Here is a 27,351-nt window from a genome sequence, read left to right as displayed (position 1 = left end):
TCCAAAATGAAACAATAGAATTTGTTAAGTCATTAGATGCTTCCATAGGTGGATCTCTCTTTTATCTGAGGTTCTATAGCACTCTGTAGCTAGGTAGCCCCTGTTTCTTGCATCATCTGAACTTAAGTTTAGAGAATAAAGATGGTTTTTATTCTTATTTAAAAAATAAAAACAATAGTCACATCATAGAATTAACATATCTAGTGTGTGTTCCTTTGACACAGGCACTAACTCCACTTTTTGTTTGCATGCTCTGAGAATTTTGTCCTAGACTGTTAACAGTTAAAGGGTTATGATGATACACTGATTTTCCTTCAATAAGTTTTATATCCTGTTCTCCAACCAGTTACCATTTAAGTTCAATTATGTGTTTTAAAAGATTAAATGTGCATCACTAGTCCTTTCCTACAAAACTTGAACATTTATTTTCATTTATCTTTTAAGGAAAAAAGTTTTTGAAGAACTTTTTTGGGCTTATTTGTTTTAGTAAAGACTATGTGGATAATTTGAGATAGAGTCAGGGTTGTTTGACAGTGTCTTTTCTTGTTTTGTAAAGCAGACTTTCTTTCATCTCCTTGAAAATCAAAGCAATTATATAAAATTCTTTTCTTCCAAAGTGTGCTCTTCATTATAATTTACAATCTTTATTTCACTCTATTTTTGTTCCAGCATTTACAGGCCCCATGTGGATGTTTCATTTGTCAAAATATAGTGTTTTTTTTAAACAGTATTTTTTTATTTTTATTTTTTTTACTTTTTGACAGGCAGAGTGGACAGTGAGAGAGAAAGGTCTTCCTTTGCCGTTGGTTCACCCTCCAATGGCCGCCGCGGCCGGCACGCCGCGGCCGGCACGCTGCGGCCGGTGCACCGTGCTGATCCGAAGCCAGGAGCCAGGTACTTATCCTGGTCTCCCATGGGGTGCAGGGCCCAAGCACTTGGGCCATCTTCCACTGCACTCCCGGGCCACAGCAGAGAGCTGGCCTGGAAGAGGGGCAACCGGGACAGAATCCGGGTCCCCGACCGGGACTAGAACCAGATGTGCCAGCGCCGCAAGGTGGAGGATTAGCCTAGTGAGCCGTGGCGCCGGCCTAAAATATAGTGTTGATGGAATCATCCTGCTGGTTTTTTTCCTTATTTATTTGGGGACATTAAAATCCTTAACTTAAAATGTGAGCTGAAGATTTCATTTTTATTCCTTTTATTCTTTAGTCAGTCTTCTATTTGCTTAAGGGGGAGTGGATGAAAATCTGAGATGCAGGTAGTCACAGTAACAGGACATTAAACGTTAAAAATCATCTACCACTGTAGAGTTTTGTCAAATGATAAAAAATTTCCTATCTTTTTTATTTAATGGGATGTCCTGGGGTGTTGGTGTAGTCTTTATCTTCAAGGTGAGTCACATAGTTTGGGGAAAAATTACTTAGTGTGAAACTCCATGATTTGTTAACTGTTTTCTTTTTGTCTTTTTTGTTTGTTTCATTTGTGAGTGAGCCAAGTTACCTTTTTCTGCATTTAATCATTTTACTCTTCTGTCAGAAATTTGGTTCCTAATATATAATCCCCTCTCTCCTACTCTCCAGAGCTCTCTCCCTATGGTCAGGGAGCCAGATTAGAGACTTTTCAATAAGGTAGCTAGTGGCCACAGGGTCCACTACAACAGATCATCTGTGCTGGGGGAATGGGCTCAAGGAGGCTTGATCTTTGCCTCTCCATGCTTTCAGTCTTCCATTTTCTTTTCTTTTTTTTAATCTGTGACAGTTCTTTTTTTAATTTAATGAATGCATTTTTACATAGATACAACTTTAGGAATACAGTGGTTCTTTCCCCCATGCCCCCTACCCCGCTCCCATCCCACCTCCCATTCCCTCGCCCATCTCCTTCTTCATTATGGTTCATTTTTAGTATGACTTTATATACAGAGGACCAACTCTATGCTAATCATAGATTTCAACAATTTGCCTCCATGCCCACACACAACATATAGAGTACTTGGGGAGAGAATGTGCAGTCCATTCTCATATTGCAATTCAATAGGGACAGAGGTCCTATCTGGGGAGCAGGTGCACAGTGACTACTCTTCCTTTAACAATTAACACTCTTTTTTTATGATGTCAGTAATCATCCGAGGCTCTTGTCGTGGGCTGCCAGGGCTATGGAGGCCTTTTGTGACCCTAGACTCCATCGGTATTTGGATATGGCCATAAACAAAGAGGATGTTCTCCTCTCCCTTCAGAGATGAGAGTCTCCTTCTTTGATGACTCTTCTTTTCCTCTAAGATCTCACAGAGATCCTCCATGTAGGACTTTTTTCCCCCACAGAGTCTTATCTTTCCTTGCCTGAGATTAGGCTTCCATTTTCAAATGAAAGGTTATAGTGGGAACTTTATCACCCTGACTTATTTCCTACAACTCTACAAAATTATCTCAGGGGTCAGCATTTGGCTTAGCAGTTCAAACCTAGTTAGGATGCACTAGGACACCTGAATCCCACATCAGAGCACCAGGGTTTTGAGCCCAGGGTCTGACTCTCAATTCCAGCTTCCTGCTGATGAGCACCCTGGGAGGCAGCAAATGATGGCTCAAGTAATGGAGTCCTCACCACTCATGTGGGAGGCCTGGACTGAGTTACCCACTCTTAGCTTCTGCCTGGCTCAGTCCCATCATTTTGGGCATTTGGGGGAGATAACCAGATGAGCAATCTCTCTGTCTCTGTCTGTCCTCCATCTCTACGTCTCTCTGCTTCTCAAATTAAAAAAAAAAATACCAAGTGTTTAAAAATTACCTCAAATAAGAGAATGCTTTCTTAGCAATTTGGAAAAGAATATACCAAACCCTTAACTCTGAAAATTTAACTTATCAGTTAAATAGTCTAGCATGTTCTAATCTTAAAAATAAGCTTATTTCATTTCAATAATCTTAAAGTTTTAAAAACGAATCAGCAGCAAATAAAAATTTGATATATTTGAAATTTGAGTATAGACAGGCTATTTGTAAATAATAAGAAAATATTTTGATTGATTATTATGGCTTCACAGTAAGTCTTGAAGTTAGGTGGTGTCTGATTTCCTACTTCATTCTCTTTTAGTTCTGTGCTGGCTATTCTGGGTCTTCTGCCTCCCTCTGTAAATTTTGTAATCATATTGTTAATATCCACAAAATAACTTGCCAGGGTTTTGACTAGTATAGCTTTGAATCTATAGAGCAGTTGAGAAGTACCAACATTTTTAAAAATATATTTATTTATTTTATTTGAAAGTCAAAATGATAGAGACATATGAAGAGGGTAAGAGAGAGTGAGAGGGAGAGATACTCCATCTGCTGAATCACTTCCTAAATCACTTCCATAACAGCCAGGGCTTGGCCAGACCAAAGCCAGCAGCCAGGAACTCCATCAGGGTATTCCACTTGGGTAGTAGGGACCCAAGTATGTGGGCCATCATCAGCTGCTTTCCTAAGCACATTAGCAGGGAGCTGCACTGGAAGCAGTGTAGCCAGGACTTGAACTGGAACACAGACTTAACCCTCTGCACCATAATACTGACCCCAAAGAACTGACATTTTGACCATATTGAGGCCTTATATTCATGAACATGGGATATGTCTCCATTTATTTAGTCTTTCTTTTATTTCATTCATCAAAACTTTACAGTTTTCCTTATAGAGACTGTGTGAATTTTGTTAGACTTATACCTATATATTTTATTTTTAGGTGCTAATGTAAATGGTATTGTGATTTTTTAAAAAAGATTTATTTATTTGAAAGAGTTATAGAGAAAGGTTGAGACACAAAGAGAGAGGTCTTCCATCCGCTGGCTCACTCTCTAAATGCCCAAAATGGCCAGAGGTACGCCTATCTGAAGCCAGGAGCCAGGAGCTTCTTCCAGGTCTTCCACATGGGTGCAGGGGCCCAAGGACTTGAGTCATCTTCCATTGCCTTCCCAGGCCATAGCAGACAGCTGGATTGGAAGTGGAGCAGCTGGGACTCGAACCAGCACCCATATGGGATGCTGGTATTGCAGGTGGTGGCTTTACCCGCTCCACCACAGCACCAGCCCAGGCATTGTGCTTTTAATTTAAATTTCCACTTGCTCACTTCTAATAAGCTATAATAAGCTATAATAAGCTATAGAAAAATGACTTACCTTTGTATATTAACCTTGAATAATGCAAACTTGCCATAATCGCTCATTAGTGTCCATTGTTTCCAATTTTCTATAGATAATCATATCATCTAAAAAAAAGTTTTTATTTTTCCTAAACCTGTATACCTCTTACTTCATCTTCTTGTCTTACTGCATTAGGTAGTCCTTCCAATATGATATGGAAAAGAAACAGAGAGAGGGGACATCCTTGTCTTGTTTGTTTGTAGGAAAGCTTTGAGTTTCTCATTATTAAATATGATGTTAGTTATAGGATTTTTGTAGATATTCTTTATCAAGAAACTTTCCATCTATTTCTAGTTTTCTAAGAGTTTTTATCTAGAATGGCTATTGGATTGTCAAATGCTTTATCAATTGATAGAATCATGTGAATCTTCTTTAGATTGTTGCTTTGATGGATTTTATTAGCTGATATTCAAATGTTGAGCCAACCTTGCAGACCAGGCCACTGTCTAGAATTAATTGTCTTTGTGCATCATTGTATTGCATTTGCTGACTACAAACAACTCCATGCTTACAAATTTAGATGAAATGGACAAATATCTTGAAAGATACAATTTGCTAAAACTCATACAAGGAGAAACAGGCTATCTGAATAGGCCATATATATTAATTAAATTAAATCAATAATTTGCACAACAGAAATTATCAGGCCCAGATGGATTCACTGATGAATTCTGCCACTTTTGGAGAAATTATGCCAATTCTGTTTAGAGTTTTACTTACTTATTTATTTATTTAAAGGCAGAGAGAGAAAGAAAAAGAGAGAGAGAGAGAAAAATTTTCCACCTACTGGTTCGGTCCCCAAATGCCTGCACCAGCCAGGTCTTGAACAGGCTGAAGCCAGGATCTGGAAGCTTCATTTGTGTCTTCCATGTGGGTGGCAGAAAACCTTTGGACCATCATCTGCTGCCTCCCAGGCACATTAGCAAGAAGCTGGTTGAGCAACAGAGATGGACTTGATCCCGTGCACTCTGAAAGGGATGTGGTATTCTAAGTCATGGCTTTACTCCCCTGCACCACAATACCTGCCTCTCTACAAACTTTTCCAGGTGATGGAAGCAGAGGAAATACTTTCCAACTCATTCAGTGAGGCCAGAATTATCATAATACCAAAGCCAGACAAAGACATCAAGGAAAGAGAACTATAGAGCAGTATCTCTCAAGAACATAGATGCAAAAATCCTCAACAAAAATATTAACAGTCCTAATGTCTTCTAAACCCTAGCCTAGAATCAGAGGATGGCCTAGGTAGGCTTATTTCTCCCCTATATTGAAAAGAAGTTTTGCCAACACCACCAGGCTGGCCAGATGATACTGGCAAGAAGGGCATATTAGAAGATTCTTTGACAACAAGTGGCCCCGGGGAACCACTTTTCACCCCTGGAGACTTGAGATTTCCTTCTCCCACCTGGAGACACCAGTGGCCTGGACTGAGGAAGTAAATTTTGTGCCCATATATGGCAACTTCAGTGATCAATAGAAACTCTAGTGGCATCAGAGGAACCAAGCAAACCAAACTAGCACAACAAAAGTTTTGAAAATTAAATTGCCATTGAAAATATGGTCTTCACATAGAAAATGATCTGAATGCTGAACTAAAACAGAATAACTGCTAGCTAACAGATTTAAATAGTATTCAGAGGGGTTGGGCATTGTGGCACAGTGGATAAGATGCCACTTGGAATGCCCGCATCCCAAATCAGAGTGTTTGTTAGAGTCCTTACTCTGATTCGGTTATAGCTCCCTGATAATACACATCCTGGGAGGCAGCAGGTGATGGCTCAAGCAGATGAGCCCCTGCCACCAGTGTGGGGTACTAAGACAGAGTTCCAGGCTCTCTGGTTTTGTCCTGGCCCAGCCCTGGATGTTTTGGGTATTTGGCAATGAATCAGAGGATGAATGAGTCTCTGTCTCTTTCTGCTGGTATGCCTTCAAATAAATAAAATTAAGTTATTTTTTAAAAAAGGAAACAAATGTTTCATAGTACTTTCAAAAAAATGGACTCAGAAATTCCTAACATCATAACCGAAATGTCCACAATACAACAGAAAATCACCTATCATACTAAAAGCCAAAGACGTCACAACTTAGATGAGAAAAGATAATTAACTGATACCAACACTGAGATGAATTTGATGTTGGAATTATCTGAAAGAAAGAAAGAAAGAAAGAAAGAAAGAAAGAAAGAAAGAAAGAAAGAAAGAAAGAAAGAAAGGTAGGTAGGTAGGTAGGTCTCAGAAAAGAAACAAAAGTTTGGAAAGGAATCAAAAGAAAAGTAGAAAACTGAAAAAAAATCTAGGGTTTTCAAAGTGTTCATGGGGGGGTCTGGAGCTGTGGCATAGCAGGTTAAGCCACCACCTGCAGTGCCGCCATCCCATATGGGTGTTGGTTTGAGTCTCAGCTGCTCCACTTCTGATCCAGTTCTCTGCTATGGCCTGGGAAAGCAGTAGAAGATGGCCCAAGTCCTTGGGCTCTTGTACCCACATGGAAGACCTGGAAGAAGCTCCTGGCTCCTGGCTTTGGACTGGCCCAGCTCCAGCCATTTGGGGAGTGAATCAGCAGATGGAAGATCTCTCTCTCTCTCTCTCTCTCTCTCTCTCTCTCTCTGTGTCTCTGTCTGTCTGTCTGTCTCTCTCTCTCTCTGCCTCTCTGTAACTCTTTCAAGTAAAATTAATAAATCTTAAAAAAAAAACTTCAAAAAAATGTTCTTGGAAAGCATGTCCTCTAAAAATACCATGCATGGATCTCAAAATTTTTCCACCAAAATAAACATATTTTAATCCAGTTTTCTGAACACTTTGAAGCGCTTTTGTACAGTAACTGAAATTAAAAAAAAAAAACTCATTTAATGGGTTCAATCAGAGTGGTGATGACAGGGTTGAAACATGAACTTGAAGACAGATAAATCTGCCCTACTTGAACAAATGAGAAAAAATTGAAAAGCAAATCCTTTCCCTGTTGACTAGGAAGCACCTCTCTCTCTTTTTTTTTTTTTTTTTTTTTTTTACAGGCAGAGTGGACAGTGAGAGAGAGAGAGAGAGAAAGGTCTTCCTTTGCTGTTGGTTCACCCTCCAATGGCCGCCGCGTCCGGTGCACCGTGCTGATCCGAAGGCAGAAGCCAGGTGCTTCTCCTGGTCTCCCATGGGGGTGCAGGGCCCAAGCACTTGGCACTTGGGACATCCTCCACTGCACTCCTGGGCCACAGCAGAGAGCTGGACAGGAAGAGGAGCAACCGGGACAGAATCCGGTGCCCCAACCGGGACTAGAACCCAGTGTGCTGGTGCCGCAGGCAGAGGATTAGCCTATTGAGCTACGGCGGTGCCGGCAAGAACCTCTCTTTAACTATAAGGTAAATTATTTCACTTTCTGATGCATTAAGTCCCATTCCCATTCCCATTCTTCATAGCAGCTGGGTGGATTTCAAATTACAAATTTCAAATTACAGGGACCTAGCTGTTAGCTCCAAGGCTTTCCCCCAAAGAATTCTGGGACTCCAAGCAAAAAGGAAGCTTTGTAACCTGCTTTCAGCTTTGCATTAGGTATATTAATAACAAACAATAACCTCTCCATTTCCCATCCACCTGGTTGTCCCATTACTTAAAAGCTACAACATCCTAGCGAGAATTTGTTTATGATAGACTTTGAGGTCCAAAAGTTAGCTCTATTAAATTTGAGGAGTGTTTAAATCAAAATATGTACAACAGCAGGTGGTTAGCCTGGTAGTTAAAGCACTGAGTCCCATGCCAGAGTGTTTTGTTTGAATTTCACCTCTGATTTCTGATTCCAGTTTCCAACCAATGCAGACCTTGTGAAGCAGTGGTGATAGCTCAAGTAGTTGGGTTCCTGCTACCCATGTCCGGTATCTGGATTGAGTTCCTGGATGGCTCTGGTCTCACCCAGCCCTGGCCATGGAAAATGCCTCTCAAATAAATAAATAACAACCTTAAAAAACCTATGTATTAAAATAGTACTGTAAATTATTCATTATACGATGTGAAAAAGATAACAGTGATATAAAGGAAATGTTACCTTTTTTAGGTACAAGTCACAACCCTGTCAAAGTAAATATTAACATTTATCAATGATTAATCTTTGGTTTTCCTTGCTACCTTTAAGACAAATAGAAATCTTCCGTTTCCAGTATGTTGGACTTGTTCACAATCATGCTTGCTGCTTCACTCAATTTGTGTGTTCTACTTTGGGGGCAGCTTTAATATCTAAAGCCTTACTTTAGCTGTTTCATCTGCTTTGTAACTTTAGGTTTTCAGAGCTTAGGCTAGAAGTCTGTTGTCAACTAATTAGCTCTGGCTAATTACTTGCATATCCTAATTACCCTGGCTATCTATGCCTGAATCCACCATAATCTCTAGGACTTGAGTTCTTGGCACTTCTCTCACTTGCTGATTTGGCTTCCCTCTATTCTGAAAATTGGCTGCTAGCATGCCTCCCTTCTGTTTCTCTTCAAACCAGAAGAACAGCAAAGGAAAACACAGACTCCACATAAAATGTGATCCTGGCCATTACCTTCTCCTAAACTCATTGGTTTTTTCTTTCTCTCTCACACACACACATACACACACACACACTCACACATATGCACGTTCAAGAAGGGCTTACAGTGTCCTAGGTAAGGTACTAGTCTTTTGAGAACAGTTCATATTTAAATATCTTCCCCAATTAAGTCTCTTCCCACCTGACATATTGGATTTTGTACTCTTAATATTTGGAGAATTTCCCTGAGTTTAAATTGTAGCTTAAGACCTACTTGCTGAGTGTCCATGAACATTACTTACTCACTCCACCCCTAATTCAAGTCTCAGTTTATTATAAAATAAGAAATATACTAATACCTATGTCATGATTGTATGGTAAAGATCAACTGTATAATAGAGTTCTTGGGAAATAATAAGCACTCAATAACTGTTAGCTATTATCACCCTTCTTAATTCTGTTATTGAAATAAGTTGTTCCTATCTCCTTTATCTACCAAAGGATAAATTATATGACAACAGGACAGTTAAACTCATCTCTGCATATCATTTTTGGAAGCTCTATCTGAAACTGACTGACCCTTGTCACTACTTTTGTGAACCTTGTGTTATACTCTTTCAGCCAAGACTCCCTATCATATGGTCAACAATATTAAAAAAAAAAAAAAAAAAAAACCCAGTCATAGGGGCCTTCTAACTTTAGGGAAATCCCATACTTGCTTTATTATGATATCATCAAGTGTAACAGGAAGCAGCGGAGGGGTCCCTGGCTCTGTTTTCTTACAGAATTCAATTAAGAGTCACAGGCATTGAAGCCCGGGCATTTGCATTTCCAAAGACCACTATGCAACTCCTTGAGCTGTACAGTAATTCCCAGTGGATTATATAATTAATTCATATAATTAATTATGGCTTTACATTATATGTTGAATCTTTTCAGGCAAGCTGAAATTTCAAGCAAGGTTGGTTAATCAGGGGTCTGTAATGACACATTCTTTCTCTCTTTTAGAGTATTTATTTGAAAGGCAGAGAGAGAGAGAGATCTTCCATCCACTCATTTATTCTCCAAATTCCTACAACAGCCAGGGCTGGGCCAAGCTAAAGCCAGGGGCCAGGAACTGCTATGGTCTCCTACATGGTGGCAGCAGTCCAAGTGCTCGGCCCATCAAATGTTTAAGGTGCACATTAGCAGGTACTCTCGTATGAGATGCAAGCATCTCAGTGATGGCTTAACCTCCTGTGCCACAACACTCACCCCTCATTATATTTTTATTTATTTATTTTTATTATTCTAGATGCTGAGAAAGAAAAAGTGGGAAAGAGACAAAGGGAGGCAGACAGACATAGCTAGCTCCCTTCTTTTGGTTTATTCCTCAAATGCCTGCAACAGCTAGGGCTGGCCCAGTCCAAAGCCAAGAAGTAGGAACTCAATCCAGGTCTCCCTCATGGTTGCCGGAGCTCAATCACTTGACCTATCAACTACTGCTTCCCAGTGTTTGCTTCAGCAGGCAGCTAGAATCAGGAGCCAGAGCTACTACTGTAGTACTATGATATGAGAAGTGGTTGTCCCAGCTGGTATCTTATCCACTAGGCCAAATGCTTTCCCTTGTTATGGCATCATCTTAACTGTATTCTTAAATATTAATTGGGAGAGAGAGCATGAATTTAAGCAGTAGAGGTACAAACTTCCTACATTTCTGCCAGGCCTTATCACCCTGCCCCTGGCTCTGATGTTAACTAAATTTTACTTAGGTTCCCACTAGGAACTAGAAACAGTTTTGTATCTAGAAATGAAATAATCTAAATATGTCCTAATTCACTTGTCTTAATACCCATACCCAACCTAAACATGTCTTCTAGAAACATGGCTGGAGGTTGCTTGTCTCTATTACAACTCTCTGGGCTTGACGAGTTTGAAGCAGCGATGCCAGGTAAGTGGGTTATCCCAAGGTCTAGACTTGTTGAGAAGTATTAGGAAGCTTGACTGATTGTTGATCTAAGCCCTAGTTCTCAAATATAGCCTTTTTAGTTTCAATTTCCTTCTGTTTCTGACCTCTATATAAATAATTTAATTGGTTCAGACCTGGGAAAAGGAAAAGGGCGTGTTACTTAACACATCGCCCAATATGGCCAGAAACTAGTGACAAATCCAAGGCACTGTTAGTGAAGGAAGAAGAAAAATTGATGTAGAATAAAAAAGTAGGTAGAAAAAAGATACTGAAATAGGAAAGCAAAATAACTACACACTAGCAATTACTTTTGATGTTATCCCTGACAGTCTATTGAGGAAAAGATTGGGCAGATGCTAAAGCCTAGAATATTGATCTCTTCCCTCTTTATTATGCTGTATTTATTTGCAGATTAAAAAAATCAGTATTTTTTATGACACAGAACTGTAATTGTAGATGTTGCCATTGATCATTAAGGAAATCTGTCGTGAAGAGAATTGGATTGACCAATGACTTTATTTTTTTAAAAAGATTGATTTATTTGTTTGAGAGGCAGAGTTACAAACAGAGGTCTTCCACCTGCTGGTATACTCCCCAAATGGCCACAACAGCCAAACTGGGCTGAAATGAAGCCAAGAGCCATAAGTTTCTTTCAGGTCTCCCAGGTGGGTGCAGGGACCCAAGCACTTGGGCCATCTTCCACTGTTTCCCAGTAGCATTAGCAGGAGTTGGATCAGAAGTGGGGCAGCCAGGACTTGAACCAACACCTATATGGGATGCTGGCACTGCAAGTGGAGCTTAATCTCTATGCCACCAGCCTGACCCCTGACCAATGACTTTAACCTCACCTACCAAAACAGAAAACTCTCATGTGGCTTAATAATTTTCATATAATTGAATACATCAGTTCTTTTGAAAGTGCACCAGTAATTATGACGCAGGGGAATCTGAGTTGAGGGATTTAAACTTCTATTAAGCTCTCTACTTCACTTTTGTGTGATTTGTGGGACACACTTTAAGAACCAGAAAGTTAGTTGCCTTAGAATCCTCTTTGCAAATGGAAATGCTTTTGCTCACTTCTTAGATTTCTTATATTAATGAGATAATGTATACAAATGCTAAGAGTAGAGTCTGGCACCCTGTACAGATTACACGTGTTAATTCTTTTTTTTTAAGATTTATTTATTTATTTGAAAGGAAGAATTACACACACACACACAGAGAGAGAGAGAGAGAGAGGGAGGGAGAGAGAGAGAGAGAGAGAGAGAGTCTTCCATGTACTGGTTCACTCCCCAAATGGTTGCAATGGCCAGAGTTTGCACCAATCTGAAGCCAGGAGCCAGGAGCTTCCTCCAAGTCTCCACATGGGTGCAGGGGCCCAAGGACTTGGACCATCTTCTGTTGCCTTCCCAGGTCATAGCAGAGAACTGGATTGGAAGTGGAGCAGCCAGGTCTCAAACCAGAGCCCATATGGGATGCTTACACTGCAGGCAGCAGCTTTACCCGCTACACCACAGCACCAGCCCCACGTGTTAATTCTTCACCTCTACCCCTTCCTATTTTAGGAATTGTTTTTCACTATTCAAAAATGAAAAGTGCTGAATTACAATATAATTTCCACCTACTCAATCAGATCACAATAAATACACTCTGGTGTTCAGCTAGATTTATTTCTGAATAGCTTTGCTGACTGCTTAAAACTGGTCTGGTCTGGCACCTGCCCTGAGTTAACACTTACTATACTGTGCCCTAATACATGGAAATCAAGATGACTATCACTGTATTTAAACTGTGTCTCATATTTTCAGTTAACTTGTTCATACTTTAAATACTATGCATCTCAAATACCAAATACCACTTGTACTTTAACACTGTCCTTCCATGGCTCAGTCTGTAGGTCTAAAATAACAGCAATTTCAGTTTCTTATGGAGGATTAATTAAGGAAATAACCACATGGCAATCATCATTTGGGAATTTTTCACTGATTAATTTATACCAACTTTTTAAAAATCAAGAGTTTAGTATAATTTATGTCAAAAAGTTTTTTAAAAAAAGAAAAGCTGGGTGTGAATTTGGTGAAGTTTAAGCCACCTCCCCTTTTCATTTTTTGGTGTTTCAAAATAAGGTGCAATGAAATACATCTGATGCCCTTCTTAACAGATATATTCTCTGGGACAACCCTTGAATCCTCTGTGAATTTTTATTAGGGGAGAGTCAAGCACTCAAAACTTGAAAATGGGCTCCAAAAGTTAGCAGAGAGATCTTATTTTTATTTTTTAAAAATATTTATTTATTTTGATTTATTTGAAAGTCAGAGAGGGAGAGAGAGAGACAGACAGACAGACAAGGAAAGAGTATCCATCCACTAATTTACTCCTCAAATAGCTGCCTATAGTCTGGGCTCAAACGAACTGAAACCAGAAGCCAGAAACTGCCTCCGGATTGTCCACATGGGAAACGAGGGGAATTACTGCAGCCAATTTTGCATAGAATTGAACACAGAGTTGGGAAATATATTTACTTTCCTTGCACTTTCATCTGGTGTTGCCAGTAGTAATGTTTGCCATTTTTGTACTTTATGCCTTCAACATTTAAAAATGTATTCATTTATTTGAAAGGCAGAAAGAGGGAGAGACAGGAATAGCTCCCATTCACTGGTTCACTCTTCAAGTATCCACAGTGATTTGGACTGGCCCAGACTGAAGCCAACTCAATCCAGATTTCCCATGCACAACAGGACCCCTACTTACTACTTGAACTACCATCTGCTACTCACCAGGGTGCACACTAGCAGGAAGCTGGAATCAGGAGCGGAGCGTTCAGGTACTCTGATATAGGATGGGGGCTTAACTAGTATCTTAACCTCTATGCCAAACACCCACCCCTCCATGGTTTATTTTGATTTGAATTAGCTCTCTCATCTTTCTCTAATGGTGGTCTGCTTCATTAAATCTTCCGTATCTCCTACCTGTCTCAGTTCTGTCAAACCACCTCTCCCCAACACACACACACACACACACACACACACACCCAGTTATCCCAGCCCTACTCTAAGAATTTTTAGCAATTACTTTAGGGTACTGAAGGTAATAGATGAGGAAAGGCATAGAGACACAAGGAAAGGAAATGTCAGATAAGAGAGAATGTCCTGTGACTACAAAGCAATATGATGGGTTTCTTGGGAAGGAAAGGGCACTTCTGAAAGCCTTCAGAAGAGGAGTGCCAAAGAGGCTCAAAGCAGGAGTGCTGGAATAAATGTTCTGAAAATTAGACCACATTCAATCTGATGGGCAAATTCAAATTTGCTTTTGAAAGAAGTAATCTCATTACCTTACACCACCACTTACATTACAATGCTTAAACAATGAAGGAACACTAGCATGGTACTGCCTGCAAGCTACAATGATGAGGTGAATGTGCACAGCCTGTGCTTTGTTGGTTCACTTTGAAGTGAAAACATCAACCAGTATTTACTGACAGCTTACAATATACCACGCATCTGCCCATTTTATACATATGAAAGTAGAGGAGGCCAACGTGGCATAGCTGGTAAAGTTGTTGCCTGTGCCACTAGCATCCCATATGAGTGCCAGTTTGTCCAATCCAGCTCCTCGCTAATGACCTGGGGAAAGCAGCGGAGGATGGACCAAGCACTTGGGTCCTGTTACCTATGTGGGAGAACTGGAAGAAGCTCCTGGCTTCTGGCTTCAACCTGGCTCAGCCCTGGCCATCGAGGCCATCTGGGAAGTGAACCAACGAATGGAAGATTTTTTTTTCTCTCTCTCTCTGTAATTTTGACTTTCAAATAAATAAATGAATAAACCTTTAAAAAAAAAAAAAAAGAAAGCTGACATTCCAGGAGGTGAAACGGTTTGCTAAAAAGTCCCTGAACTCATTAAATAAGCAAGGCAAGACTCAAAACTGTCTTCTGTTTCTGGAACAAGGGATCTTTGCAGCCATTCAAAAATCTCTAAAAGGCTTTCTGACATAACAAGGCAGTTGTGGTAGAGTCAACATACTCAATGCAGTGCAATCAAGGATTGGTTAATGCACTGTTAAAAAGAGTGAAAAAAAAAAACCATTATGCTGATCAGATGACAACTTGAGAAAGTGGAGAAGTTTTCTGATTTTCAAATACAGAGATACCAGCCACCTAATTATGTGTAGGCCAGGCCAGGAATATTTACATTAAAATGTAGACTGGGCAGAGCCCTTGGATCACTTTCTAGAGCAATCATTAGTATATTGTGAAAAGTCCCTACAGAATGTTTTTAAAAAGACCTTGCATCTGGCTGCAAACAATAAGCATTTAATATATATTATTATTATTAGTGATATTTTTATTTGACAGGAAGAGTTACAGACAGTGAGAGAGGGAGACAAAGAGAAAGGTCTTCCCTCCATTGGTTCACTCCCCAAATGGCTGCCATGGCCAGCACTGCGCCAATCCAAAGCCAGGAGCCAGGCACTTCCTCCTGGTCTCCCATGCGGGTGCAGGGGCCCAAGCACCTGGACCATCCTCCACTGCCCTCCTGGGCCACAGCAGAGAGCTGGACTGGAAGAGGAGCAACCAGGACTAGAACCCGCCGCCCATATGGGATGCTGGTGCAGCAGGTGGAGGATTAACCAAGTGAGCCACAGTGCTGGCCCCTGTGTGATATTATTTATTTATTTTGTATTTAACAGGTAGAGTTATAGACAGTGAGAGAGAGAGAGAGACAAAGAGAAAGGTCTTCCTTCTGTTGGTTCACTCCCAAATGGCTGTTGCACTGATCCAAAGCCAGGAGCCAGGTGCTTCTTCCTGGTCTCCCATGTGGTGCAGGGGCCCAAGCACCTGGGCCATCCTCCACTGCCCTCCCAGGCCACAGCAGAGAGCTGGACTGGAAGAGGAGCAACTGGGACAGAATCTGGTGCCTATATGGGATGCTGGTGCTGCAGGCGGAGGATTAGCGAAGTGAGCCATGGCACCAGCCCATGATATTATTTTTTAAAGACTTATTTTATCTATTTGAAAGGCAGAGTTATAGAGACAGAGAGTGGGAGAGACAGAGAGAAAGGTCTTCCATCTGCTGGTTCACTCCTGAAATGGCAGCAACAGCTGGGGTTGGGCTAGGCCAAAGCCAGGAGCCAGGAGTCAGGAGCTTCTTTTGGGTCTCCCATGTGGGTGGCAGGGGACCAAGCACTTAGGACACCCACTGCTGCTTTCACTGGCGCATGAGCAGGAAGTTGGATCAGAAGTGGAACAGCTGGGACTAGAACCAGTGCCCATATGGGATGCCAGCATCATAGGTGGTAGCTTAAGCTGTTACGCCATAGTGCTGGCCCCTAATGATATTATTTTAAATATTATTTCTGTTGCATTTTTCCATATGGCAGCAGGGTGTTTGCAACAATACACTATAAATAAATCCCTTCTCTACTGAGTAACAGTAAGAGGTGATGGGATATAATGTTTTTAGTGGATGATGGGAGTAAGAACACCATAAAAATCAGAAAAGAGGGGCTGGTGCTGTGGTGTAGTGGGTAAGACCACCACCTGCAGTACCAGCGTCCCATATAGATGCCGATTTGAGTCCTGGCAGCTCCACTTTTGATCCAGTTCTCTTCTATGGCCTGGTAAAGCAGTACAGGATGGTCCAAGTCCTTGGGCTCTTGAACCCATGTGGGAGACCCAGAAGAAGCTCCTGGCTCCTGGCTCCTGGCTTTGGGTCAGCACAGCTCTGGCTGTTGCAGCCAACCGGGGAGTGAACCAGCGGATGGAAGACCTCTCTTTTTCTCTCTGCCTCTCCTTCTCTCTGTGTGTAACTTTGACTTTCAAATAAATGAATAAATGTTTAAAAAAAAAACAGAAAAGAACCATGAAAGGATGAATTTAAATCATTTAAAAAGTGCTACAACTTTGTAATTATGAAATTGAAGGAAAAGGTTGAATAACAAGGTAAAAATGTTTATACACAAAATTTTAGGGAGAGATATTACAAACAAGGGTAAGATTAAAATGTGAGCATTTAAGAGATCCTTGGAATGGGAAAAATGTAAAAATTTTTTTCACAAGTGAAAATTTTTCATAAATCAAAAATAATTGCTGAAACATATCCTTGCTTGTGAGTCAAATTCTGAAACAAAACATGTCAAACTAAAGAAGCCCTGGAATATATAGAGAATGTATAGAGAATATATAGAGAATATATAGAGAATGCACTGAGCATCAGGCAATCCAAATTTGAACACTAGTTCTATTTCATTTCTTTTAAAGATGTTTACATTTTTATGTATTTGAAAGACAGTGAGAGAGAGAGAGAGAGAGACAGACTCTCCATTTGCTGGGTCACTTCCAAATGGCTGCTAGGGCCAGGTCTGGACCTGACTGAAGCCAGGAGCCAGGAACTCCATCCTGTTCTCCCACACTGGCAGCAGGGGCTCAACTATTTGAGCTATTCCCTGCTGCTTCCAGGCCACATCAGCAGGAAGTTGGATCAGAAGCAGAGCAGCTGGGATTCCTATAGGGATGCTGGCTTCGAAGGAGGTGGCTTAATCTGCTGTGCCACAAAGAACAATACTTCTTTTACTTAGAAGTTTATTCATCTCACGTAAGATGTCAGTTTTCAGATAATTAAAATGTGGCTAATGAATTCCTTCATTTTTCAAAGACTTGGGAAAATCAGATGAAAATGGTACAAATACTTATTTATCCAATATACTTTATAGCTATTAACACACTGTCTGTCTATTCCAAAGAAAAAAAGGACAGGCACCTGTCCTCACAGGGCAAAATAATTATTACTTTGTAACATTAAAAAAAAGGCACTACTGATGTGCCTACATTTTCTTGGATTTTAGTTTTTCTAGAAATGGGATAATTTTCCTATTCATCTGTGCTCTTTCGTTTTTTTTTTTTTTTTTTTTTTTTTTGACAGGCAGAGTGGACAGTGAGAGAGAGAGAGACAGAGAGAAAGGTCTTCCTTTGCCGTTGGTTCACCCTCCAATGGCCGCCGCGGCCGGTGCGCTGTGGCCAGCGCACCGCGCTGATCCGATGGCAGGAGCCAGGAGCCAGGTGCTTTTCCTGGTCTCCCATGGGGTGCAGGGCCCAAGCACTTGGGCCATCCTCCACTGCACTCCCGGGCCACAGCAGAGAGCTGGCCTGGAAGAGGGGCAACCGGGACAGAATCCGGCGCCCCAACCGGGACTAGAACCCGGTGAGCCGGCGCCGCTGTGCGGAGGATTAGCCTAGTGAGCCGTGGCGCTGGCCTGCTCTTTCATTTTTACGATGCCCTCAAGTAATAGCAGGGCAGGATTGGCACTGCTTGCTGTCCCCGCAGTGGCCACAGTGACAAGATGCTGAAAGCCAGTGGTGTCCAAGTAGGATAAGCAAAAAAAAATCCAATAAGGTAGGGGAAATATATAATTACAATTTGATTTTATCACATTATTTTAAGTTCTCCTTTGCCCATGTTTCACAATACATACAACCTTTGTATACATATGCATACACTGGAGGTGATGGAGTTCAGAACCCACTACCCTAAAATATGGTATCCTGGCAACTGAATAATTTAAGCATCAGGAGTTTGGGAAATGCAGATGCTGGAAGGACTCTCTGATCTTTCCCTTGTCCCCTGAAGGAGGTCTTATGAGAGGTACCTTTCCTGTAGGCAGAGAAAGAAAACACCTCATTTCTGAAATCAGAAGGACACCAAAAGAAATCTGAACAAATAAGCCTTACTAAATTTCCTTCAGTTTACCACCTTTCACTCATACCCTCTGTCCTAGCATATTTTCCCATGACTCTCCACACTTCAACAAACCTAGTATAAAATGCCGAGGATGGAGGTGTTTGACACAGTTGCTGCTTGGGACACCTGCATCCCCCATCAGGGTGTCTTTGTTCAAGTCCTGGCTCTGCTCCTGTTCCCAGCATTCTTGCTAATGCACACCCTGGGAAGCAGCAGGTGATAGATCAAGTAGTTTAGTCCCTGCCACCCAAGTAGGAGACCTGGACTGAGCTCCTGGTTCCCAGCTGGTTCAGGGTTTCAGCCACAGTCCAGCCCTGACCATTCCTGTGTGGATTAAACAAGCAGATGGGAGACTTCTTTGCCATTCAAATAAAGTAAATTTTTAAAAGATGCTTAGGCTTAACCATTTCTTCAGGTCTTTATTACCTTATGCAGGCTCCCATGTCATTTAAACTTTAAATGCCTTTCTCTTGTTAATTACAAGGTCCCAGCCAATGAATCTAAAATGAATGGAAAGAAAAGATTTTTCCCTTCCCCTCAGAGGTGTGTTCTCAAAACATTTTTTTCTCCCATTAGTGTAACGAAAAATTTTACATGGTGATTCTATTAATCTAAAATACAACCAAAAATGCCTAAAAAGAAGGAGCAATGGTTCTTTAATAAGTTGGAGCTGGATGAGGAAGAAAAAAGCTGGGGTCAGTAGATCCATGGAAGACTGCAAGGTGTGATAATAAATGGCCTTTCTATCCAGCATTCTTTTTCTTTCTTTTTTCTGTTCATTTCACTTGACCAGACCACCTATTCCCAGGAGGATTTACAGGTTATTTTTAGCCAGCTACTTTAAACCTCTTAATCAGGTAGATTCCTCCCAAAGTCTAGCATTTCTAGCTATGTTCGTTTTAAAAATTTTTAAGCAACTCTTAGATTTTATAATTTTAGTGATTAACATAAAACATGTGAAAATGGGGGCCAGCACTGTGGCACAGCAGATTAAAGCCCTGGCCTATAGTGCCAGCATCCCATATGGGCGCCAACATCTCATATGGGCACCAGTTCAAGTCTTGCATCCAGCTCCCTGCTAATACACCTGGGAAAGCATCGGAGGATGGCCCAAGTCCTTGGGTCTCTGCACCCACATGGGAGACCCAGAAGAAGTTCCTGGCTCGTGGTTTTGGATTGACTCATCTCTGGCCATTGTGGCCATTTGGGGAGTGAACCAGTGGATTGAAGACCTCTCTCTATAACTCTATCTTTCAAATAAATAAAACGAATCCTTTTAAAAATGTGAAAATGTTCAAAGATAAAACTAGAGAGACCTGAAGTACAATAAAGTGCCATCTCCACATTACCCAGATTTAAAAGCAAGATTTTACCACATATGCTTCACTTGTCCATTTCCATTTTTTTTTTTTTTTTGTGGTCAACTCTTCTAAAAATTTAGTTTTCAAAATAAGGGGTTCAAATTGTTTTTAAAATTTTTAATTGACTCAAAAACTATACCTATTTACAGAGTACCACGTTTTGATCTATGTAATGTTCAAATCAGGGTGAGTATGGCTATCTCGTCAAACACGCATCGTTCTTTGGTGGTGAAAATATTCAAAAATCTTTTCTTCTATATTTTTTTGAAATATAAAAAATATGAGTGCTAAAAATGGTTTCCATAATAGTAGCACTAAATTTGTCATATTTTATTACTTGTTAATAGATTCACCTGGTTCAAAACTATGTAACAAGCATACATTAATCTTTGCTCCAACCTTCATGTCCATCTACTCTGTTCTCCCTCTTTCCCAAATAGGCAACAGTTTAGGGAGTGTTTGTATGTGCAAAGATAAACATATACATTGCCAGGATCTCCTCCCTTTCCCACATAAAGGCAGCATGTATGGTGTTTGGCAAACAGCTTGTACTTAACAACTTGTGTTGGAGCTCTTTCCATACAAGCAGAGAGATGTTACATTTATTGTATCAATGTACCATTGTTTATTTTTTTTAGACCCTGTACATGGATACTAGGTTATTTTCTTCTGCTATTATACCAGGTACTCACATCATTTGCTATGTGAGTTGTACCTGTAGAATAATTTTCCAAAAGACAGACTGCTAGATCTTACAATACACTTATAATTTTGATAACTTTCATCAAATTTCCCACTCTAAATGTGGTAGCACTCTTGCATTCTCACTGGCAATGCATGGAAGTATGTTTACTGTCAGCGGCGCCAACACTTCATAGTCCAACTTCAGGATTTTTGCCAGCTTGGTAGACAAACACAGATTTGTCCTAACTTTTATAAATGTTAAGCTTCCTATTTATTATTTTTCTCTTCTATGTAGGAAGGGACATTCAATAGATACCTTTTAATTTGGGTGATACTTCTTGTCACCCTAAATTTTCACTTTGGAAATAAGATAGTTTATATTCATGATAGATATACAGCAGTCTAAAACAAGGTATTTTTGACTAGAGTCATTTCTTTCACTATGAAAAATGGAGAATGCCTATGTAGATCTATTCAGTTCTCTGCAGAAAGATACTCATTTTTCAAGGAAGAAGCAAAGTCATCAGTTTAACAATGTTATCTTTTATGGATTGAATTGTGTTCCCTGAAATGATGTTGAAGTCCTAACCCCCAGAACCTTTAAATGCAACTTTATTTGAAATAGCATCTTTGTGATCAGATCATTAGGGTGGGCTCCTAATCTAACATGCTGGTGTCCCTGTGAAAAGAGGAAGCCTGCACACAGGAACAGCATCTACGAAGGCAGGACGGTGTGATGACAGAAGAAGATGTCATCTACAACTCCAGGAACACCTGAGGCTGCCAGGCGCTAAAAGGGGCACAGATCAGCATCTGCCTCAGATCTCTATGAGGGCATCAACCCCACTACACCTTTACTTCACACTCAGAGCCTCCAGAACTGTGAGACAACAAATTTCTATTGTTTCAGTCTCCTGGTTCATGGCACCATCTTAAAGTCTCTTTCACCTTTTTTTAGAGTAGGCAAAATAAAGAAACAGAGAGCCTAGTTCTTCCATACTGTAACAGTATTTGTAATTCACAAGTACAATGACATGATGTATGGATTTCTTTGAGAAATAAATGCGTATGTGTGTGTATATATATATAATAAAGGGCAAGAGAGATATACTGCATTTTATATTTTCTAAATGCCTTGTGAATTATTTGCTTGAAATGTAATCAGGGTGTAATCTCACACACTAATTAAAAAGCATTTCTTCCACACTACTCTGTGCTAAGCACTATTGTAAGTAGTGGAGATGTTAGGACTAAGATAGAGCCTGCTTTCTTTGGGAATAATTATTAGGCATCATTTTAAGACTAACACAAATCATCACCACAGTCACAGACAGGAAAGATCAACTTTTAGGCAGAAATTGCCAAGAAGCATACACACAACTCATTTGTCTTGCTGGCTTTTCATCCACTTCTAATCATACTGATATTCCTTAGTAAATGAACAGCCCAACAGAGCTGTTCCATGCACATGAAATATTAAATATTATATGGAGGGACAGGGGCTGTGGTGCAGTGGGTTAAGCTGTCACCTGTGATGCTGCCATCCCATATTGGAGCATCCATTCAAGTCCCTGCTGTTCTGCTTCCAATCAAGAGTCCTGCTAATGTGCATTGGAAATCACTGAAAGATGGTCCAAGTGTTTGGTCCTCTGCCATCTACATGGGGGACCCGGATGGAACTCCAGGCTCCTGGTCCAGCCCTGCCTGTTGTGGCCATTTGGGTAGTGAACCAGTGGGTAGACGATCTCTTTTTTTCTGTAACTGCCTTTCAAATAATCTTTAAAAATATTATATATGAAATAATATGTACATGAAATAATATATTAAGTATGTCTCCTTTTCTGTTTTGGTGGAAGCAGAGCAACATCATAATTAATTGAAATTGAAAAGAAAGGTGACTTCTTGATTGCATGGGACACCAATTCTGGGAGTTAGTTTTTTTTGTTTGTTTGCTTACAATTCTTCAGACTTTAAATAAGTATTTTATAAATATATATCACACCTAGTTATACTGAAACTCTTTTTCCTTTTTTAAAGATTTGAGGGGTCGACACTGTGGCATAGTGGGTAAAGCCATTTGGGTAAAGCTCTGGCATATGCCAGTTCAAGTCCCTGATGCTTTACTCCAGCTCCCTTCAAATGCACCTGGGAAAGTGCTTGAGCCCCTGTAGTCACTTGGGAAACCCGGAGGAAATTCCTGGCTCCTGGTTTCAGACCAAAAGGCAGAGTGACAGAGACGAAAGGTCTTCCATCTTCTAGTTCACTACCCAAATGGCTGTAATAGCCAAGTCTGAGGCAGGCTGAAGCCAGGAGTCAGGTATTCTGTGTCTCCCACGTGGGTGGCAGGGGCCCAAGGACTTGGGCCATCATCCTCTGCCTTTGCAGTCAGGTTGGCAGAAAGCTGGAGCAGCCTGGATTTGAACCTGGAGGCTGGTGTCAAAAGTGGCAGCTTGGGGTCGGCACTGTGGCGCAGCAGGTTAACGTCCTTGCCTGGAGCACAGGCATCCCATATGGGCACCGGTTCAAGACCTGGCTGCTCTGCTTCCCGTCAAGCTCTCTGTTATGGCCTGGGATAGCGGTGGAGGATGGCTCAAGTCCTTGGGCCCCCGCACCCATGTAGGAGACCCAGAGGAAGCTCCTGGCTCCTGGCTTTGGATCAGCGCAGCTCCGGCCATTGCGGCCATCTGGGGAGTGGACCAGCGGATGGAAGACTTCTCTATCTCTACCTCTCTCTGTAACTCTTTCAAATAAATAAAATAAATCTTAAAGAAAAAAAAAAAGTGGCAGCTTAACCTGCTGCATCACGTTAACTCTCATACCAAAGTCTTATAAAGCACCTTAAAAAAAAGTTCATTCTGAGTGCATCATTTGTAAGTTCAACTCATAAATAATTACTGTAATGCTTTTAAGTAAAAGCATATCACATTTCAGATGTGATATATAATTAATAGCTCCGTTTTTATTTCTAGCAATCAATGTTGCATCCCTTTCCTCTATATTTGGAATCACAATGCAAAGTATATAATATTGTAATAAATCAATTATAATTGATTGATGCAATGATTGTGACTAAGAATTCTATCTAAAGAACCCTCTCTGCTACTTAGAATAATGTACTTTATGTACTTGCCAATGCAAAAACAACTTTCAAATAAGTAATGTTTTCCACTGGTCCAGTGCAAAGCCATCTAGGGAATTTGCTGAAGGTGGCCCATCTAGAAAACCCTTAGGCAGCATCACAACGAGATCCTGTTTTCTGATCAGTCTGTATTTACCTCACCCAGAGCCAGAGACACTTTCTTTTAGAGTTATGGTTATCCCCAACAGATGAACTGATTTCACACCTCACTCCAGATACTGTGCATGAGAACATGGGCATCACACAGCACCAGTTTGCAGAATCTTTTAGTCACAGAATATCATCCAGCTAACTGGCCTGTAAGAGTCAGTCATAAAGCTGTTTCTTTTACATTTTATACTTTTCATTTTCGTACACTTCAGGTTTCTAGTTTGCTGGAATATTTAATATCTTTAATCAGTTAAAACAGTCCAGATCACAAGACTATCTTTCATTGTTGTAGCTGGTCGGTTAAGGGGTATGCAAAACTATCGAGGACTGATAGCGTAAGAAGAAACTTTGAGAACTGTGAAACCACCAGGTAGAAAAGAGAGAACACTCATAGTCTGGGAAGATACCAAACACCAAAGGTGAACATAAACCTAGCACAGTTGGAGTGGTTCTGTCCACAGACCCTTTGGCGCTCTGTAGTAAAGTCTAAGTCTCTATTCAGTCTGAGATGGAGTACTTATTGCTCAGGAAACAAACAGCTGGTACTAATTTCCTTCATTTCTGATTGTCAACGACGCCCACTGGACTCCAAGCTACTTCACCATTGACTACTTTGAATCGCGTCGGAATTAATTATTTAACTAATTACCTCGCGATATCTCCAGAGCGTTTGTAGTGAAGGAAAAGAAGTTACGCGTTTCAGGAAGGATTTTGCTACGCTTCGTAGTTTCACTGCACCAACGGGCCAGGTTGGGGAGCACCTAGTGGCGCTGTTCCGCCTCCCTGCAGGAGCGCCCCAAAAGCAGCCACCTGGGACGCCTCGGGGGCTGGGGGCCCGACGCCGCCCGCGTGACCGACAGGTCCTGCCCTTCACAGCCTCCGCCGGAGCAACCAGCAACGGGGCCGCGCCTTCGGGGTCGGCCGCGGGAGGCGGCGCGCGGCCCCGGGAGCCCCCGGGGGAAAGCCCAAGCGCGGCCGCGCGCGCCCACCCGACCCAGGAATGAATGGAAGGTTCAATCTCGCGCGCTCGGCGCCGGCAGCCAATGACGCGGCCGGGAACGGCGGCGGGCAGGTGTGCGCGTGCCGCCGCCTGACGCAGGGCCCCAGTCGAACCGCCCGGAGCCGCGGCCGCCGCGCCCCCCTCACCGCGCCCGCCACCCGCCGGGCTGCGGCGGCGGAGCGGTGGCGACAGCGGATTCGGCGTCCGGCAGCTGCGCGCCGCGTCCCCTCGCCGGCTCACAATGTGCTGACCCTCCCCGCCCCGCCGCGCGCATCCCGGGTCTCCGGGCTGCTGCCGCGCTCGCTCCCTCAGGAAGTGCCAGGCTCCGGGCCCCTTCCTCCGCTCCGTCCTCCCGGACTGAAGGCCACACGCGTTACTCACACCCTTCCCCGCCTTCCCCCGCCCCATCCCCCGCTCACACCCGGGCTAGAGACGCGACCATGAGGCCCCGGAGGTAAGCGGCTCGCGCGCGCGAGCGTGGCCGGGTGTGCGCGCGGGTGCGAACCCTGCCCGCGGTCCCGGGGCTGGCACGTGAGCAACGTCGAGGGGCGCTCGGCGAGCAGGAAGAAAGGAGGAGGCGCGAGCGGCAGGGAGGGGCGAGGAGCGGGCCCGGTGGGGAAGTGACAGGTCTCGCAGCAAGTTGCCGTTCCGAGGAGCCGGAGCGCCGCGTCCTTCCTTCGTCGGCCCTGATTTATTAACCCCCGGGACGCGGGCGGTCGATGTACTTCCGGGTTCACACCTTTCTCTCCCCGCTCCGCGCCGCTGGGTCGGCGCTGCGTGTGGGCGCGGCAGGGCCAGCGCGGTGGCTGGGTGTGGAGGGCCGAGGCCGCCCGGGGGCTGCCCAGGGCTGCCGAGGGCGGGGCGCGGGCGCCTCGGGGAGCAGCGGTGCGGTGCGGGGCCGGGGTCGCCGCGGAGGGTCGGCGCGGCTGCTGCGGGCGCTTGTGGCGCGCGGGGAGGATCCGCCAGGGGGCGTCCGCACCTGCCCTTCACGCTCCGCAAACGGAGCTGCTTTGTACCGGGCAGGCGTCGAGGGTCCTCTTCGCCTCGGTGTCGGTGATGTAAATTCTTGAGTGAAAATTAAGGATTTGGAGAGAACGGAGAGAAAGACGCACTTGGTTTTAGGTGGTTTTTGCAGAGGAAAGGCTAAGGAAGAAACACGTTTGCAGAGAAGGTTTCACTGACCACCTACCGGAACCCTGGCTGCGGGTGCTTTACAAGGATTTGCACTCTAAAAAAACTTTTAAAAAAATTGCATGTTAATAAATATTGAGTGTTTTCGAGTAACACCTTACAGTATGTATGTAGTGCCCTCATTGCGGAAATTTCTTAAATGTAAGTAATAGTAAGTCGGCCATTTTGAATTGTTTCCTGTAACACAGAATGAAATCTTAGGTGCCTGTGTTCCCCGGGAGTTCTCTTTGGTTCTTTCTGTGGATTTCTTCTCATTCATAGTTTTTTAAGGCTAGTAAATAATATGACTGTTCATAGACCTGAATTCTCCAGGGAGGAGCTTTATACCTATAATTGTTAGCGCAAGGGAAAAAGAAATTATGCTCGTGTTTTATTGTAGCTTTTATTTCTTGATCACAGATGTGGGGGAAGTGAAGATTATGAGACAACTGCTATTAGAATGAATTTTTAAAATTTACAACGTTGCTGGAAAAGCATGACTTAGAGTGATTTTTAAACTCTGATCAGGAAAATCTTCGTTTCATTTTTTGTGCAAATTATCAAATTTAGTTGGATACAAGACAAAATCGTTTTTGTACAAAAGTAAATTTTTAAGTCTAACAGTAAGTTGTAAAACATCAGTTTTATTTAATTTTATGAAAGCTTTTAAGGAAACTTTAAAAATTAAAATTGAATTATTGGAAATATATGCTAGTGATTTAAAAATAATAGTTTGTTATGAAATTTTTTTTGTTATGGATTTGCACAGATTTAATAGAGGAGGAAGGCTATAAATTAACAAAATAGCATGTAATAATCAGCCATTTAGATGAACAATTAAAGCCTTGCCCATTTTGGGGGTGATTCTTGCTTCTCTTTATTTTTGCATATGTGAAATACAGCAACCCAGTGTGCCTAATTTCCTAAAGAGCTTTAGGAATTAAACTGTCACAGTCTCCTTCTTGTACTTAGTGGGCAGGGGACAATTATAATGAGTTATTAGATTTTTCCATTTCACAAGTAAGATCATGTAGTTTGGCTTTATAGGGTCAGAAGAATTTAAGAACTGGAACATAGTGGTTATTGGAACTGTTTGTAGGTACTTTTCAATAGATCTAGAACCAGATGATTTAATGTCTATTTTCTCATTAATTGTTTTCAGATTGTCTTACATATATAGTGCCAAACTTCTTTCAGAAAAGAATTTGTTAAATTAATCAGGATTTAAATACAACACCTACTGAGTTGTGGGAGGCGGGGAGGGAAATCAGGTCAATGTAAATGAAGCAGATGAAGATTTAAAACAGTAGTGCTCAAAGTTATGTCTTCAGAATGATGTATTTTAAAAAGGGTGTTACATGTATAAGTTCCAAAAAGTCACTAGAATTTTGGTGAATATAGTGGATTTAAGTGTTTTTCTTCCTCCTGTTTACTCTGAACAAAGAGTACCCACCTGAAAGTTTAATAATGCTTGTTAGCTAATCATGTAACTTTTTTTTAATTTGTAGCATG

The 27,351-nt window shown here is 41.9% G+C and overlaps 1 protein-coding gene across 2 annotated transcripts in view; it reads left to right on the top strand.

The window, feature by feature from the left end:
* Positions 1–10,516: 10,516 nt before the first annotated feature.
* The window catches only part of LIN28B (lin-28 homolog B), a 150,482-nt gene continuing 133,647 nt past the window's right edge, over positions 10,517–27,351 (top strand). Inside the window, exon 1 of one of the 2 annotated variants that reach the window (XM_051855428.2) lies at positions 10,517–10,583. The gene's annotated coding sequence lies outside the window, so the exon portion shown is untranslated. Of the gene's footprint in view, positions 10,584–25,006; positions 25,124–27,351 lie in introns of those variants that run through there. The other variant, XM_051855427.2, reaches the window with a different exon arrangement.

Source organism: Oryctolagus cuniculus, chromosome 5 (genome assembly GCF_964237555.1).
Source record: "Oryctolagus cuniculus chromosome 5, mOryCun1.1, whole genome shotgun sequence".
Taxonomy (NCBI): Eukaryota; Metazoa; Chordata; class Mammalia; order Lagomorpha; family Leporidae; genus Oryctolagus; species Oryctolagus cuniculus.
The sequence above is the reverse complement of the archived record's forward strand: the minus strand, read 5'-3'. Positions and strand labels throughout refer to the sequence as shown.